The sequence below is a fragment of the Schistocerca gregaria genome, chromosome 3 (genome assembly GCF_023897955.1).
Source record: "Schistocerca gregaria isolate iqSchGreg1 chromosome 3, iqSchGreg1.2, whole genome shotgun sequence".
Classification (NCBI taxonomy): domain Eukaryota; kingdom Metazoa; phylum Arthropoda; class Insecta; order Orthoptera; family Acrididae; genus Schistocerca; species Schistocerca gregaria.
This window is the reverse complement of record NC_064922.1, coordinates 804,383,176-804,402,239: the sequence shown is the minus strand read 5'-3', so window position 1 is coordinate 804,402,239 and position 19,064 is coordinate 804,383,176. Positions and strand designations below refer to the sequence as shown.

The 19,064-nt window shown below is 40.5% G+C and overlaps 1 protein-coding gene across 1 annotated transcript in view; it reads right to left on the bottom strand.

Moving 5' to 3' along the window:
- LOC126354368 (rac GTPase-activating protein 1) overlaps positions 1 to 19,064 on the bottom strand; it is a 139,127-nt gene that overhangs the window by 95,584 nt on the left and 24,479 nt on the right. The gene's annotated exons all lie outside the window — the stretch shown is intronic.

Sequence of the window (19,064 nt, the reverse complement as noted above, 5' to 3'; positions counted from 1 at the left end):
AAAAACTGAAGAGTGTGTGTGTGCGGGGGGGGGGGGGGGGGGGGGGGGGGGGTTGCGCTAACATGTGCTCAACGGGGCATAGTTATCAGTGCCCTCACAAACATTGAACGAAATGAATGTGAATAAAACAGCAAAAATGTTAACATACACGCTAACACAATGAATAAATACTACGAGGGCTATCCACAACATACATTACGTTTTGGAATTAAAAATAAATAAAGTACTGGATTTTTTTAAATTATATACAGATGAAAGCCACACTTAAATACTACTTTTCTACATAGTTGACATTTAAATTAAGGCACTTATCGTAGCGATGGACGAGCTTGGAAATTCCTTCGTCATAAAATTCAGCCGCCTGCGCCTTCAACCACTTGGTTACCTGTTCTTGAAGCTGTGCATCGTCATCAAAATGCTGCATAGCCAACCACTTCTTCATTGCTGGGAATAAGTGGAAATCGCTCAGTGCCAGGTCGGGACTGTACGGCGGATGAGGAAACAACTCCCACTTAAAAGATTCGAGAACTTCACGAGTGGCATTTGCTGTGAGGGCCCGGGCGTTGTCATGAATCAGCAAGATCTTTGAGCCCAACTTTCCCCTGCACTTGTTTTGTATGGCTCTTCTGAGGTTGTGCAGAGTTTGGCAATACCTTTGAGAGTTTATTGTAGTGCCTCTTTCCAGGAAATCCACAAAAATCACACCTTTTCTGTCCCAAAAGACAGTCGCCACGTGGTTGAAGGCGCAGGCGCCCGAATTTTACGACTAAGGAATTTCCAAGCTCGTCCATCGCTATGATAAGTGCCTTAATTTAAATGGCAACTATGTAGAAAAGCAGTATTTAGGTGTGGCTTTCATCTGTATATAATTAAAAAAATTGCCAATACTTCATTTACTTTTAATTCCCAAACATAATCTACTTTGTGGATAGGCCTTGTAAAATGTGCTATACAGGTGATTAAAACACAAGTGAAACGACAGAGGAGCTAAAACAAAAGTGCAGGGAAATGTGACTTGCTGACCATTTATAAAAACTTAGGTGAGCTAGTTACCCCGTGAACACATTAAAATCATTCCCCTAAATTCTTGGGGAAAATATTGGACAATTCACAAAACTTTAAAATCTAACCTCATTCGTTTGAACATTATATAAAACAGACAGCAGATCCTGTGGCAAATCCGTTGCGGCCTGCTGGTCAGAAAATAGAACACATTTCAATAAAATGTGGCACATGAAGATCTGTGTGCCACAAGCACCACACAACAGATGGTCCCTTTGCCGCAGCAAAAAGTTATGCATCATGGAGCTGTGGCTGATGAGAATAAGATTAAGAAAGACTTCGTCTCTTCGATGTGGCTGGAAGGAAGTATGCCACAGGCGAGTTGCGAGCTTTACTACACGGAGCTTACTGTCAGTCGCTTGCAGCCACTCATCTTCCCCTCGATGCATGACTTGGTACCTCAACAAGGTGCTAGCATGTGGGAGGATGGTGCACTGAAAGAACTGAGGATCACAACACACCTCCTTGGCTGCTAGATCCACTCTTTCGTTCCCCACAATACTCAAGTGCCCTGATGCCCAGCATAAAGACACCTCCTTCCCCAGTGGTCCTAGTTGGATGAAGGCATTCTGGATTAATTACCCACTGGGTACAAACATTGCATATAGTAGAGTGCACTCGGATAATTTGAACGAACAAGAAATTTAGCACTGAAGAACTTCCCATCTGATCCTGAGTCCACAAGAACACACACAATTCTGCATCAAAAATTCTGTAGGCAGTTGGGACATTGAGGACACGATCCAAAAAATGACCGAGCTACCAATGGAGTCCCTTACTTAGACCAATCCGTAAACAGCTACAAAGGTGTGATGCTCATAAAAAATGCCAGAAAATATCACATTAAAAACAGAAGCAGGAGGGGCCTCTGCAGTAACTAGGATGGCATGTGTGTAAAACACTTGATTTGGGGATGTACTCGCTCCACACCAAGTAACTCCAGTAGACGCTGCACACATATCTCAAACGACAGTGTGGCTCGTGGACAGTTGGATAAAGGTGTTCAAGAGGTGGAAGAGAGACAGCATGGAATGCGGGAGAAGTTGGAGCTGTGAGGAACTTACCCTACATGAGAAGCTGCCACGGGACGTTAAGTGGTGGTTCCCGAGCCTCAGCACAGAGATTCAATATGGTATTGGTCTATAAGTGCCCATGGCGAGCCGAATCCCACTGTGGTGTGCAGTGTCAATGATCTTCAAATAAGGCCTCGCTGATCCACACACTGTGCATCTATAGTCCAGCCGAGAACGCATGAAAGCCCTGTAACCCTGGAGGAGACAGGCCCTTTCCACTTTTCAAAATGTGTGGCTAAGATACTTTATGATATCTAGTGACTTCTGGGTCCTCAGAGTTCTGACTTTCACATCAGTCAGGTGAGGCAATGAGGTCAGAAACCTCCCGAGTCCCTAAAACATAGAATGGTGCACCTCATAGGGAAAAAAACAAAATTCAAGAATGATGAACCCCCCCTACACACACACACACACACACACACACACACACACACACACACACACACACACACACACAGAGAGAGAGAGAGAGAGAGAGAGAGAGAGAGAGAGAGAGAGAGAGAGAGAGAGAGAGAGAGAGAGAGAGAGAGAGAGCTGTAGAAAACTGGAAACGGATCTTTGCAGCCTACTCCTCTAACCTCTGCACTAAGTTGCAACCGATGGCTCACTGTTGCAACACTGGAGGAGGAACAGAAAACAGCAAAATTGTCCACAAATAAGGAGCAATGTGCACGACTCACTGCCATACACTTGATATGTTCATGGCTGTGCAAAGAGGGTAACACTTAAAACAGTGCTGTAAGGGACACCATTCTCTTGCCCAAAACGATCTGACAGCAAGTCACCACTCAAGTCCTAAGAAACCGCTCAAACAGGAAAGACCATACAAAAATGGGGAGGTGGACATGAAAGCGACACTGATGGAGTTGTGAGAGAATACAGTGTCTCCAAGCAGTATAGTACACTTTACTGACATCTAAGAATATGCAAATGCAGTGACGTTTATATAGGAAAGCCTGCAGAATAGCTGTCTCTAGCAGAGTAAGGTTGTAGACAGTGGACCAAAATCTCCGGGATTCACACAGAGTGGCAAAGGTCTCTAACACACACAATAGATGATGGTTAATGATTTGCTCCAGGGTCTTCCCTAAATACCTCGTTAAGGCGATACTCTTAGTAACTACTGATACATGAGTGGTCCTTTCATGGTTTGAGGAGAGGTACCGAAAGTACCTCCCTCCACAAGCTGGGAAAGTCCGCCACATATGATTAGAACATTTGAGGAGGATCTCCTTTGATGCTGCTGCAAACTTCTAAGCATGCAGTAAGGGGTTTGACTAAGAACATGTGCAGTATTGCAAGTCTCAGACAGGGCCGATTCCAGCTCCCACATGGAGAAAGTGTACCTGTAAGTCTCAGAATTGTTGGATCTAAAGTCTAATCTTCCGTCTACAGTAGCATGGCAGTCACGAAATGCTGGATCCTGGCTGGCACTGGCAGAAGTTTGTGCAAAATTCTCTGTCAGCATCTGAGCGAAGTCTCTGGGCACTGTTTGGAGACATGCTTGTTTCAACACTGCTGCTATTGGTAAACAACTGTGTCTGCCAGAAATCCTCCTGATGGTTTCCCACACTTTCAGAGAACAAGTGGAATGGTTGATAAGAGTACAGGAACACTTGTGATGACCTTTTCTTGCTATCCTAAGTACGTATCAAGCCTTCGCTCTCGCAACTCTAAAAGCTGCGAGTTTATCTACTGTAGGACAGCATTTAAATCTTCTGTCCCAGATAGTTGAATGGCACTCATCTGTCCATCAAGATACAGGTGACCTCCTAAGATGACATGAGGACTTTGGGATGGTTAAGTCAGCAGCATAATGGATCACTTGTGGTATGTAGTCCACTCATTCCTGGTCACTGTTCTGATGTTCAAATGCAGCCAACTGGCTGAACAGCATCCAGTTAGCCCTGCTGACCATCCATGATGGTAGCTTCTCTTCTGGTAATGCTCCATTAAAATGTGAATGCGGCCACTGGAAATGAAGGTCGTCAATGACCTCAGATTGAACAGTCTGCAAGGGCTGGAGAGCAGAAAGAGAGGCTTGGGATGACCCAGAAGCAGTGCAGAAATGAATGTGAATACCTGTGTTGAGGAGGCACAGCTTATGAGATGTGAAGGGGCTCTCTATAACCCGACCCTGAGGGCAAGTAGAGGGAGACCCCTACAAGACATGATGGGCATCGAAGTTTTCCAGGAGAAATGGTAGCGGAAGTTGGCTCGCAAGATCTATGAGAACCTCAAAGTCCGTTGCAGCTGGCAGGGGTGAATACAGCTAGCAAATGGCGATCCTGCGACACCCGTGAATTTTGACAGCAACTGCTTGCAGGTCAATAGCCAAGGGGAGAGCAGTGGAGTGAAGCAAATTATCGACGAACACAGCAACCCCTCCTTGGCTCTGTCCCCAGTCAGATCACCCTTTTGTTGAATATGCCGCACTGCCAAAGGCTTTAATGTGTGTTTTTTGAAAACAAAGGCACAGGGGGCATTTCTGCACTTGCAGTTTCAGTTCCTCCACATGTGTCCTGAACCCATTAATGTTCCACTGTAACATGGGAACCATCTATCATGGGAGTTGCATGTTCACCCTGTGTTTCCACCGTGGAGGGGAGACTGTAATGGATGGGGTTGCGATGATTGACGCAGTCTGACATCAGTCAATTAGCTCTACTGAAGAGTCAACAGAGACTTCATTTTGTATGACGTTGACATCGTTGGACTGTTTACTCCCCCACTCCGTTGGTGGTGGAATCTTGGCCTTTGATTATTTGCACTGGGTAGGCTTCGGAACCAAAAACACAGCAGCAGTAGTTGTGAGAGTCATCGTCAGATGTAGAAGTACCTTTGGATGTGCCCTCAGGGAAGTGTATTGGGCCCCTTGCTGTTCATTTTGCATATTAATGACCTCGCAGCTGATGCAGTTACCTATAACAAAGTGCTATCTGAGAGAAGCTGCATAAATATTCAATCAGATCTTGATATGATTTCAACATGGTACAGAGACTGATAACTTGCTCTAAATGTTCAGAAATGTAAAAGTTTGCACTTCACAAAATGAAGAAACATAGTATCCTATGGCTATAATATCAATGAATCACTGTTGGAATCAACCGACTCATACAAATACCTGGGTGTAATACTTTGTAGGGATATGTAATGGAATGTGGAATGATCGCATAGAATGGGTAAAGCAGGTGATAAGACTTCAGTTTATTGGTAGAATACTGGGAAAGTGCAATCAGTCTACAAAATAGATTTCTTACAAATCACTCTTGCTAACAGTTCTAGAACATTGCTGAAGTGTGTGGGACCCGTACCAGATAGGACTAACAAGGGATATTGAATGTATACAGAGGAAGGCAACACAGGTTTGTTTAATCCATGGGAGAGAGTCACTGAGATACTGACATGAAGTGGCATACTCATGAAGAAAGATGTAAACCATCCTTAAAAAGTCTAATAACAAAGTTCCAAGAACAGGCTATAAATTATTACTCTAGGGATCTACTAAAACCCCGTACGTATCACTCGCAAAGGGATCACGAGGATAAGATAAGAATAATTACTGCACAAACAGAGGCATTCAAACATTCTTCCTGCAGTCCATATGTGAATGGAACAGGAAGAAACCCTAATAACTGGACAAAGGGACATACCAAGTGACAGTATTACAAGTTTTCTGGAAGTGTGAGCTATTATTTGTTGAAGGGTGAGGATATAACCCAAGAGTTTGGCTCGTGGATGAGATCCATGGCGTAGCTGCAGAAGAGGAGAGCCTGTGTTGGTTGGGGGTTAAGTGATAGGAGAGCCAGGAATCATATGATGATGAAGGTATTGAGTGATTAATTGGTGGAGCAGACTGCCCTGCAGATGTTGAGTTCTAGGGAAGCGCATGTTTCATGGGGAAGCGGTGGCTATTGTCAAAGTGAAGGTATGTTTTGATTTTACTCGGATGAGGTATGGATGTGACCTACTGCGAGATTGAAGTCAACACTGAAAAAGATGGCTTTAGATTGGAAAAGGACCAGGTACATTAAGTGTTGGAAGGAGTGAAGGTTCTTTAGTTTGCCCTTCCACCAGAACGTACTATTTTAAAGTGTCCAAAATATTTCATCAACTTTTTCTAGGTGCTGTGCCATTCCCTATTGCATTTGGATGTTTCAAGAGCTCTAGACAATCAATTACGCTTATTATGCTGGTAACTAAAGTGACAAGTAAACTGGTTAAAACTATTTTTCACATTGTCACATGTTGCTATAGTGTCATATTGGGTATCAGGTAAATTCTGTTAAAGCTCTGAATATGAGTGGACTGCCAAAATGGGGAGAACACAATTCTGATTGCTACAGGAAGTGCTAGTTAATTGGGATGAAGACAGTGCCTGACAATAGATTATGAGTGTTCACCATACTAACACTGGACGTGAACTAGCACTGTTGTAGCACATTGGCAATGGCAGACCAATCACATACGATACCGAGAGCTCGAATCTGATGACTATAATCCTCATCTCAGACTTACTATACACAAAGCTGAAGTTAACAATACCCAATTCACAACATGCCAATCCTGGAACTACACCACTGTAGGGTGATCTACCCAAGAGAATTGTAATTTAACACCATTCGGGCATCACATGCAGATTAATGATGCCGGAGACCAGCACAATAAATTAAAACTCAGCCTGTCTGTATTGGACTGTTTTAATGAGAAGACTCAGTTATAACAATCAGACACAAAATGTTTCACCATTATAGTGTGCCTTTAATTATTCTACAACTTCATAGTTATGCTGTTTCACAAACTCTGAAGTTTTGTGCACAAATTCCAAGTGAGGGGGGAGTGTAGTTCATTGACAACTGTTTAAGAAAATGCATAGGGCACATTTAGGTTACATCTGTTACTAAGGGGCACAGAAGCTTAAAATATGAAAGAAGCACCTTCAGAGCCACTAATTGGGTGCTAGTAGCGGCGTATCTCTTTACGTGGACGGACACTGGAGCATAATTCTGGGCCATAAAGGCAACCAAGAAGAAACACTAAAGAGACTTTACAGAGCTCACTACACAAATCTCTTAAGGCCTCACACAAACATCAATTCTCTGGTGCAATGATGAACTAAAAACCCTCAAGATTTGGTCAGTACAATCTAATACTGAAGAAAGAACGAGTTTAACAATCCATCAGTGATGGAGTCATAACATGAGGAGCACAACCTATAGTTGGGGAAGTAAATATGCCATGTGTGTTCAACACAACTAGCTTGACAATTATCTCAAGTACCCTGGCCCACAGACAGCAGCTTTTTAAGTAAATCTGTATCCCAATTCTGATCCCAGCCACTGCTTAAATTCTGAATAAAAATCATAAGCAATGGCAGCTGAAAACTCCCAGAACATGGAGTCACCCCCATTATGCAAATGACCTTGTCAAAGAGAGTGGAGAAGTAGACAGAGGTTCAGGGCAACCTTTTGGGAAACTGAACTTAACAGGCAGAAGAATCGGCTATGGAAATGGAAATTTAGTGTGGCTAGAGCCTCCCATCCGGTAAACCATCCGCCTGGCCCAAGTCTTTGAGTTGATGCTACTTCAGTTGCTTTCATGTCAATGGGGATGAAATGACAAGGACAACACAACACCCAGTCCCTGATCAGAGATAATCTCCAACCCAGCCGGGAATCGAACCCGGGCCGTTAGGTATGAAATTCCATCACGCTGACCCCTTTGCTACCAGGGGTGAACAATCAGCAATGATCAGCAGCTTGAAGGAAGTAACGGGAACCACTGCATTGAAGACAATGTGCATCCTCTGGATATGTGGCCTTCAACTTAAATAGTATCATCATGATTTCCACATTGGCAAAAGATGGATTAGCCCCCCCCCCCCCCCTTGGTTCTCTGGGAAAGGGATGAAAGTTTACTATATAAGAGTGGAATGTCTAAAGTTTGGACATCATAGGAGAGCTGAGAAAGAAAATACAAAGGCTCAGTCTACATATGGTGCAAGGTTAGAGAAGGGAAATGGAAAGAAAGTAGTAATTTTTGGTAAGACGAATATTTAGTACAGTAATAAACAACTCGCCACATGGCAAGTGCCATTTACATAGTTTAAATGACTGCTTCTTGACAACAGCGTAATGTTACCATTGCTGTCAGCCAACCTGTTCCATGTCAATGAAAAACAATCTCTATTTCTGATGTTAATCAGTGTGTAAGTGTCACTGAAGAACATTAAAATGTCTCTGTGAAAGAGATGAAAGGGAGACAAGAAACATGTTTGACATTAAAACAAAAATTTGGAATAATTGAAAGATATGAGAAGGGGGAAACCAAGTGCTGATCAAGGTACTGGAATGTGATTCTAGTTCTGGATTGTGTCAAAAAGTTACGATGTTTCTCATGAAGCTCTACGGTTAGAGGGAGAATTTATTGCCTCCTCTACATGGCTAACCAGATTCAAAAACCATTATGTGTTTTGTGAAATTACTGAATAAAGACAGGAACTTAGTTCAAATTTTTCAGCTGCTTCCAGAAATTTGTGGAATAGAATTTTATACCAGTCCAAATTTACAATGCAGATGAAAGTGGTGCATTGGAAATGTCTACCAACCAGAACCTTGCTGGGCAGTTCATGACATTCTGATGAGAGGAGTCTCGTATATGATAATGGTCTCATTGTAACTAAGTTTTTACACACTAACTTGATTGCCATTACACAGCCAATGGACAAAGGCATAATTGCAGCAGTAAAACAGCACTAATGGGCTCATGTGCTGAGAATGCTACTTGGTGAGGACAATTTGGTGGTGTTCTGGAAGAAGATGACAATTCTAGATGTCATACACGGGATTTGTGATGCCTAGCAGGACATCAAGCCACATACACTAGTTTGATCATGAAGGCAAATTCTTCCATATATAGAAGAAACTGATTTCCCAGGTTCCAATGATAAAGAAATAACACCTGTTCAATTAATGTCTCTGGCAACAGATTTAAATGGTTTTTAGATGTCTAAGAAAATTTGAATGAGTGGCTGAAGGCCAGTGCATTCAAAACCAGTTTCCAGTATGAGAGACACCGAAATTGTGACCACGAATCCTTAACAAAACAAAGAAGAAGTCAGTGAATGTGAAACTGGGGATGAAGTCAGTGACCTTGTCAATCATTGTACGACGTTGCAGTCGGTTGATACTCTTCTAGATCATATGGGCCAGAGGGTGTTTCAGCGCAATGGCATTACTGCTGCAAGAAAAATTTGAAATGCTGTGAGCAAAAAAATAAATTCCTCTTGGAACCAGATCAACATCACAGACTATTTTAAGAAATAATCAGGCATGCTGTACCTATGCACAGAACTTCAATAAACCTTTGAAGAAAGAATAAGTATTTGAAAATATCTCTATTAGTCGTACATTTTCTCCCCCACATTACCCTAAACAATTGGGAGAATCTGTACATTAATATTAATCAAAATCATTAATTAAACAATGATGTAGCTGTTATTAATTAACAATGTGTTGTTTGAATGTCTTTCAAAGAATTTTTTTACTGAACTTCAACAAGAAAGATATTTTAGACTCTTCTTAGACTGTAAGATCATGTATTGCAGTTTTCTTTCAAATGACGTAACCTAGATCTCCCAGGCAATCATTAGACATTATTTATGTAAACACAAGTTTTTTTTTTTCCAGTACAATCCCTGACTTTTCACAGCTCTTCATTTGACCATCTGTATGTTATTCTAGTGGCAATTGTGGGATTTTGTTTACTAGGTATGAAGTTTTTTTACTGATATCAATTCATCTGGTGGTCTTGGTTATAAAAAAGTGCTCCATGAAAAGGGTGTATAAATGAACAAGCAACAAGTCCTGTAGTCTTTTCAAATGCTGCAGCATCTGCACCCACTTGAATTTTATGGACATCAAAATACTTCAAATCAGGAACATTTTTTGATTTACTTTTGGCTTTGATCACAAGAAAAAAATTCGTGATACTTTTGAGTGCCTGTTCACTGATGGGTCTTTATTAAATCTTTTAGCCAAGCTCTTTTTTATGCTGTATGCTTATCGTTTGTGAAGTAGAGTGTCACCGATGACAACACGCTTTATCCTACTCTAACAACTGGATGGGATATAATATTTGATTACATTTTGTGCTTTCACAGCTGATTCATATGAAAGTTAAGAAAACCATTTAAACTTATTTTATGTATATGTATTAGGCCATTGGTTTCATTCTACATGAAAATCCTCAGGTGACAAAGTGGCACAAATGTGCCAGTGACATTATTTAAAATGCTAAAGTTCCTAATAAAATGTTGAATTGCAGATGTTTGAATATGAAAATATAATATTCCACTTTGTTGGCTGTGCCTGATACATGTTGGGGTATATGTACGCCAACATGTGCGTTTCGAGATTTTATTGCGTAATTAAGCATTTTAAATCATGACACCAGCACTTTACTGCCACTTTATCTCACGAGCACACACAGTTGTTCTACAAACATGAACCAAACTACCACAAATTAAAAGTTACATAAAATGAAAAATTGTACTATACCTTTCATTATTTGCACTAACTTATATATGGCATAGTTTAGTACAACTTTAATATGATAAAAGTGAAGTGTGCTTAATTAGTTCTCAAAAATTTCATATTAACAATAGTTTTATGAACCAGCTTGCAAACCAAGTGCAGCAGAGACAAGTGGCAAATCAAATAGCAGTAAAATAAAGTAATTTGCCTTTGGAATACAATTACAATACTTAGCACACCAATTAACAAGCAGTGTACAACTAACATACTTTTATTCAAAATAAAAAAAAAAATCTGATTTTGAAGTAATCAAAATTTAAAAGTTTTGGTCTGGGAGAATTTTGTACTTTAATTAATTTGATCAAGCAGCATTTATTTTAAAAGCCTATAATAAACTGAATAAATTGGTATAAATCTCAGCTCAGCATGTCAAGTACTTTGAGGCATGGTCATTTTATTAGCTTTTAAATGTGGCAAAATTGCAAATTTTCGGAAACTTCAAAAACTAACAACTCAAAAATGGAATGTCCACAAAATCTTAAAATTTTATCTTATTTTGATAGGTAGAATAAAATGACAAAAAATTAGAAATTCTAAATCATTAAGGTTCAAATTTGTGTTTTTCCTGGTTGATTTTATGTGGAGTGATCCCTAAAAGACAAAAATATTTACTGTCAAATTATTTAAATAAAGTCAGATCCTGACAAGAATATCATCACAAAAAAAGTAACGCATTCAGAAAACAAGAACATTGCGAGTTCACTTTAAGGCGGCCTTTCAGGAGCCAACACAACCAGTAATAGCTTGTGATGAGTATAAAGTTGATTCACTTTCAACACTCAAAACATATCATATCTTTCCTCATCTCTTACTAGTTATCTAAAACAATCCTCCCAGAGGTTAAGTAGAACAAACAAGTTGTCACTTAATGCACCACAAAGGAAAGTAGTGGCTGGTATTACCTCTGTTATTAACTTGAGGTCAAGACAACGCAATCAATAAAGTGCTGCCACTATATGCTTTATCACACTTAGCTGCTCACCATCATTCTGCAACAAAAACTGTGCTATATCATTAAATGAACACAGAGGGGGAGTGGTGTTCTGGACTAGCTAATTCCAGGAAGTAAGATCTGTTTATTCAGCCTATTTGACCTGGTCTCCTAAACCATCCGATATTATGACCACCTATGGGAATTAGTCGGGTATGTATATTTTTCCAATGTCTGAACGACAAACTATTTGAAGACTAGCCACTTCCACAATCACCAAAGCTGATTCCAATAAGGTGCAATAAGTGTGGACTAAGATTGAATACAAATTATGTATGTTTACCATGAAGCGAGGGGACACATGCGATAGTTTGTATGGGATGGCATACATGTGGAGGTATGGAGTATTTGTAGTATTTTGGAAGATGAATGACAAGTTTTAAGTAGCAATAAATAGTTTCAGTTACAACCCAGTAAAAAACGAATGTTATACTGACATATATAATTTTCTTGAAAGAAAAACATCTGACTATACTATATTTCTTCCTTTGATTGAGAGCTCGGAGGGTTGGGGGGTGGCAAGGAGTTGGGCTGGCAGTCCCCTTGCCATTAACGAATCACACAATGAAATAAATTAAGAAACATCTTTTTAAGTTACTGAATTACGAAAGTCACGGTTAATGAACTATTATTGGCTATTACACCATGGTCGAACATATTTCGTATAAAAACCCAACATTTTGTCCTATCTATGGACGATATTTGCAAGGAGGATCATAGCATCTAATTCAAACCCTGGCTGCTGACTGCAGCTAAATTCCATTTACATGTGCACCCGTGCAGCTGTATGAGGTCACCTGCTTTGAATAACCGAGCACAATTGGGCATTATCAGTTGACAATGTCCACTGTTGTTATTGCTACATGGTGGGCAACTAAAACACATCTTCAGCACCAGGATCCAGATGTCTCAATTTCATACTGTCCTTCATATTGAAATTATGGGGTGTTTTACAATGTGTAAGGCCTCTCAATATAGCGTTTCATGGTATCCACTTGTGGCTGTCAGTACTTCTATCAAAATGGATGTGGTGGTCTCCTGTCTGCAAGACACTTTCTGCAAAAGCTAATCTGTCAATCTCCCCTTTCTTTAATTGTCACTGTGTTTCCCTAGTTGTTTTTTTTTTTTTTTTTTTTTTTTTTTACTATTCTTTTCGTTGTACCCTCAAACACGACCCCACAACTACACGGAAGCCTGTTAATTCCTCCTCCCTCTCCCTCCCCAAGCAGTTTGCAAGCAACCTTGGCCAATTTTTGGTGACGCTGTATTTTCCGGGTGGATCTGTCGATTACCGCTTTGTCAAAAATCTTTTTATGTGGTCAGCAATGTTCTTAATAAAATGCAGAAAAACTTTCCATTTCACATAACTTGAGCACTACTATGATTTTTGTGGTGGCCTAATGTTTCTTTTACATCAGCAGACCAATAACCAGTCTTGAGCAACGAATTCGTGAGGTATTTTAATACAGTGTCAAGCAGCTATGGTTTGCAGACATTCCTTACTCTAGAATGAGATTTTCACTCTGCAGCGGAGTGTGCGCTAATATGAAACTTCCTGGCAGATTAAAACTGTGTGCCCGACCGAGACTCGAACTCTCATTCTGGAAACATCCCCCAGGCTGTGGCTAAGCCATCTTTCCGCAGCATCCTTTCTTTCAGGAGTGCTAGTTCTGCATGGTTCGCAGAAGAGCTTCTGTAAAGTTTGGAAGGTAGGAGACGGATACTGGCAGAAGTAAAGCTGTGAGTACCGGGCGCGAGTCGTGCTTCGGTAGCTCAGTTGGTAGAGCACTTGCCCGCGAAAGGCAAAGGTCCCGAGTTCGAGTCTCGGTCGGGCACACAGTTTTAATCTGCCAGAAAGTTTCATTCCTTACTCTATCTGCCAATGTTCTTTTGATGCATCACTTTTGTTGTCCATTGGAAGTGATTCAAATTCCAGCATAGATAACGGTCTGTGTGCGCGAGTTTTCAATAAACTCTGTGGCCTAAGCTGCCATCTGGGTCATTCCGAGTGAAGTGGCCTAACGGTCCCCACTTTACCATCTCCAATTTCGATGAAATTTTTACAGGATGTACTTACAGACCTTACATGAAGCACTGCCATATTAAAACCTCGTAAGTAGTATGGTGGGGTTACTAGACCCCTTTTTGTAAAGCCACATTTTTTTGACATTGCGACTGAAATGAATAAATGATCAACTTTTTTTACCATTATTCAGGATCTAAGAGACCAGTTGTGCTGAAACTTTGTGATCCTGTTCAACTTTTAGGGTACAATAGCTTAGTTGCATTTCAAAAAATCAAACTATGGTAAATTCATCATAGTGTGCTATCAAAGTGGCTCATAAATCTTGTCGTACCAAATTTTGACTATACTTCATTGCCTTGTATCTACTGAAAGTATAACTTTCTGAAGCTGATACTTTAGTTATCTGCAACCTGTCAGCATGTCATAAAGCTCTGCAAGTGGCATCCAGATTATGATGAATATAATAGAGGGAAACATTCCACGTGGGAAAAATATACCTAAAAACAAAGTTGATGTGACTTACCAAATAAAAGCATTGGCAGGTCGATAGATACACAAACAAACACAAACCTACACACAAAATTCAAGCTTTCGCAACCAACGGTTGCTTTTTCAGGAAAGAGGGAAGGAGAGGGAAAGACTAAAGGATGTGGGTTTTAAGGGAGAGGGTAAGGAGCCATTCCAATCCCGGGAGCGGAAAGACTTACCTTAGGGGAAAAAACAGACAGGTATACACACACACACACACACACACACACACACACACACACACACACACACGTGTGCGAACTGCAACGGAGGGGTTTAGAGGCCAGACAAACGTGTGGTTCCTGAAGAGGGGCAGCAGCCTTTCCAGTAGTTGCAGGGCCCAACAGTCTGGACGAACAACTGATCTGGCCTTTTAACACTAACCAAAACAGCCTTTCTGTGCTGGTACTGCGAACAGCTGAAAGCAAGGGGAAACTGAAGCTGTAATTTTTCCTGAGGGGATGCAGCTTTACTGTATGGTTAAATGATGATGGCGTCCTCTTGGGTAAAATATTCCGGAGGGAAAATAGTCCCCCATTCGGATTTCCGAGCAGGAACTACTCCGGACATTGTTATCAAGAGAAAGAAAACTGGCGTTCTATGGATCGGAGCGTGGAATGTCAGATCTCTTAATTGGGCAGGTAGGTTAGAAAATTTAAAAAGGGAAATGGATAGGTTAAAGTTAGATATAGTGGGAATTAGTGAAGTTCGGTGGTAGGAGCAACAAGACTTTTGGTCAGGTGAACACAGGGTTATAAATACAAAAATCAAATAGGGGTAATGCAGGAGTAGGTATGAGAATGAATTAAAAAATAGGAGTGTGGGTAAGCTACTACAAACAGCATCGTGAACGCATTATTGTGGCCAAGATAGACACGAAGCACATCCCTACCACTGTAGTACAAGTTCATATGCCAATTACCTTGCAGAAAACGAAGAGATTGATGAAATGTATGAAGAAATAAAAGAAATTATTCATATAGTGAAGGCAGCCGAAAATTTAATAGTCATGGGTGACTGGAATTCGGTAGCAGGAAAAGGAAAAGAAGAAAACGTAGAACGTGAATATGGATTAGGGGTAAGAAATGAGAGAGGAAGCCGCCTGGTAGAATTCTGCACAGAGCATAACTTAATCATAGCTAACACTTGGTTCAAGAATCATGAAAGAAGGTTGTCTACATGGAAGAGGCCTGGAGATACCCGAAGGTTTCAGATAGATTATGTAATGGTAAGACAGAGATTTAGGAACCAGGTTTTAAATTTTAAGATATTTCCAGGGGCAGATGTGGACTCTGACCACAATCTATTGGTTATGAACTGTCAATTAAAACTGAAGAAACTGCAAAAAAGTGGGAATGGAGATGTGATGCGAGTTGGGATCTGAATAAAATGACAGAACCAGAGGCTGTAGAATGTTTCAGGGAGAGAATTAGGTAACAATTGACAAGAATAGGGGAAAGAAACACAGTAGGAGAAGAATGGATAGCTTTGAGGGATGAAATAGTGAAGGTAGCAGAGGATCAAGTAGGTAAAAAGACGAGGACTACTAGAAATCCTTGGGTAATAGAAGATATATTGAATTTAATTGATGAAAAGAGAAAATATAGAAATGCAGTGAATGAAGCAGGCAAAAAGGAATACAAACATGTCAAAAATGAGATCAACAGGAAGTGTAAAATGGATAAGAAGGCTTGGCTAGAGGACAAATTTAAGGACGTAAAGGCTTACCTCACTAGGGGTAAGATAGATACTGCCTACAGGAAAATTTAAGAGACCATTGGAGAAAAGAAAACCACTTGTATGAATATCAACGGCTCAGATGGAAACCCAGTTCTAAGCAAAGAAGGGAAAGCAGAAAGGTGGAAGGAGTAGGTCTATATAGAGGGTCTGTACAAGGGTGACGTACTTTAAGACAATATTATGGAAATGGAAGAGGTATGATACTGCGTGAAGAGTTTGACAGAGCACTGAAAGGCCTGAGCCGAAACAAGGCCCCGGGAGTACACAACATTCCATTAGAACTTCTGGTAGCCCTGACAAACTCTACCACCTACTGAGCAAGATGTACGAGACAGGCAAATACCCACAGACTTCAAGAAGAACAGAACTATTCCAATCCCAAGGAAAGCAGGTGTTGACATATGTGAAAATTACCTAACTATCAGTTTAATAAGCCACGGCTGCAAAATACTGACACTAATTCTTTACAGACGAATGGAAAATTTGGTAGAAGCCGACCTTGGGGAAGACTGGTTTGGATTCTGTAGAAATGTTGGAACATGTGAGGCAATACTCACCCTACGACTTATCTTAGAAGAAAGATTAAGGAAAGGCAAACCTATGTTTCTAGCATTTGTTGACTTAGAGAAAGCTTTTGACTATGTTGACTGGAATACTCTGTTTCAAATTCTGAACTTGGCATGGGTAAAATACAGAGAGTGAAAGGCTATTTAGAATTTGTACAGAAATCAGATGGCAGTTGTAAGAGACAAGGGGGGCATGAAATGGAAGCAGTGGTAAGGAAGGGAGTGAGACAGGGTTGTAGCTTATCCCCAATGCTATTCAATCCGTATATTGAGCAAGCAGTAAAGGAAACAAAAGAAAAGTTCGGAGTAGGAATTAAAATCTATGGAGAAGAAATAAAAACTGAGGTTCGACGATGACATTTAATTCTGTCAGAGACAGCAAAGGACCTGGAAGAGCAGTTGAACGGAATGGACAGTGTCTTGAAAGGAGGGTATAAGATGAACATCAACAAAAGCAAAACGAGGATAATGGAATGTAGTCGAATTAAGTCTAGTGATGCTGAGGGAATTAGATTAGGAAATGTGACACTTAAAGTAGTAAAGGAGTTTTGCTATTTGGGGAGCAAAATAACTGATTATGGTCGAAGTAGAGAGGATATAAACTGTAGACTGGCAATGCCAAGGAAAGTGAGTATAGATTTAAGTGTCAAGAAGTCGTTTCTGAAAGTATTTTTATGGAGTGTGGCAATGTATGGAAGTGAAACCTGGACGACAAATAGTTTGGACAAGAAGAGAACCGAAGCTTTTGAAATGTGGTGCTACAGAAGAATGTTGGAGATTAGATGGGTAGATCACCTAACTAATGAGGAAGTATTGAATAGGATTGGGGAGAAGAGAAGTTTGTGGCACAACTTGACCAGAAGAAGGGATTGGTTGGTAGGACATGTTCTGAGGCATGAAGAGATCACCAATTTAGTATAGTATTGGAGGGCAGCATGGAGGGTAAAAATCGTAGAGGGAGACCAAGTGATAAATACACTAAATGTTTCAAATGGCTCCGAGCACTATGGGACTTAACTTCTGAAGTCATCAGTCCCCTAGAAATTAGAACTACTTAAACCTAACTAACCTAAGAACATCTCACACACCCATGCCCAAGGGGCAATTGTGAATGACTTGATGCTGCTGGAGGATTCACACCAAAAGATTTTCAGACACCTAGTACAAGCAAGACATGTCCTGACTGTGAAGATTATAAGCAGCTGGCTAAAGAATTGAAAGAGAAGTTGCAATTGTCAAGGCAGCGTGGAAAATTGCAAATACTGACATTAGTACCACAAAGCTGGACTATAAAAGAGAAAATGCAACAATTTGGTGTTTAGGAGGGGATGGTAAAAGCAGCTAGGAAGTTACAGGCAGAAAATGGGATATTAGCTCTGCTAAAGAACGTGTGTGGCAAGAAGATACCAGATGCCGTAAAAGAAAGAGTGGTAACACTTTTTTAGAATGAATAATTTAGCCAAATTTGTCCAGGTAAAAAAGACAGTATCAATTAGAAAAGAAGGGAAGAAAGTTTTGATGCAAAAATACCTTCTTGTGAATAATTTGTAAGAAATGTTTGCCGCATATGGACTTCATCATGGGTCTGAAATTGGATTTTCCAAATTTTGCGAACTGAGGTCAAAATGGTGCATCACTGTGGGTGCTGCAGGAACCAACTCAGTCTGTATTAGCATTTTACACCAAAATGTGAAACTGATGCTTGCAAGCACTCCAATTAAAGAAGATTATAAGAGTCTGACTACTAAATCAGTGTGATTAGGAATCCAAAGACTACATGCTCAATTGCTGTGAAACCTGTCCAAGGAAAGAACTACTGGAACAGTTTTTAGAAAGTAGTTTTGAAGGCAGTGATCCAGATGCCACCACAGAATTCAAACAGTGGGTGCACACTGATAGAGATACATTAGAAACCAAGCAGATGACCACCAAGGATTTTATTGAAGATTTGATTTCAAAAATTGACAAACTTTATTATTATGTTGCAAATCACCAGATCAAGCACCTAAAATGGATAAAAGAAAGCTGTAAGCTAACTGAACTGATCATATTAATGGACTTAGCTGAAAACTTCCTTCGTTGACCAGGATGCAGCTCAAGGCTTTGGAATAACAGCCTAGCACCTTTACATCCATGTGTTGTGTACTTCAGAAATAACTTTGACATCAAGAGCATCAGCTACTGTTTAATAAGCGACAGCCTGAAACATGATGCGATCACTGTACATGCTTTTATAGTGAAATTAATAGAAGATCTAAAGTGTCTCCTTGGAAAAATCACACACATTTACTACTTCAGTGATGGGTCTGCAATGCAGTACAAAAAATTCAAATTTTTCTGAATCGCTGCCACAATCAAAATGACTTTGGAATCCCAGCTGAATGGAACTTTGTTGCTACAAGCCATGGAAACTCTCCATGTGATGGAATTGGAGGAACTGTAAAGTGTATGGCAGCAAGAGCAAGCCTCCAAAGACCAACTGAG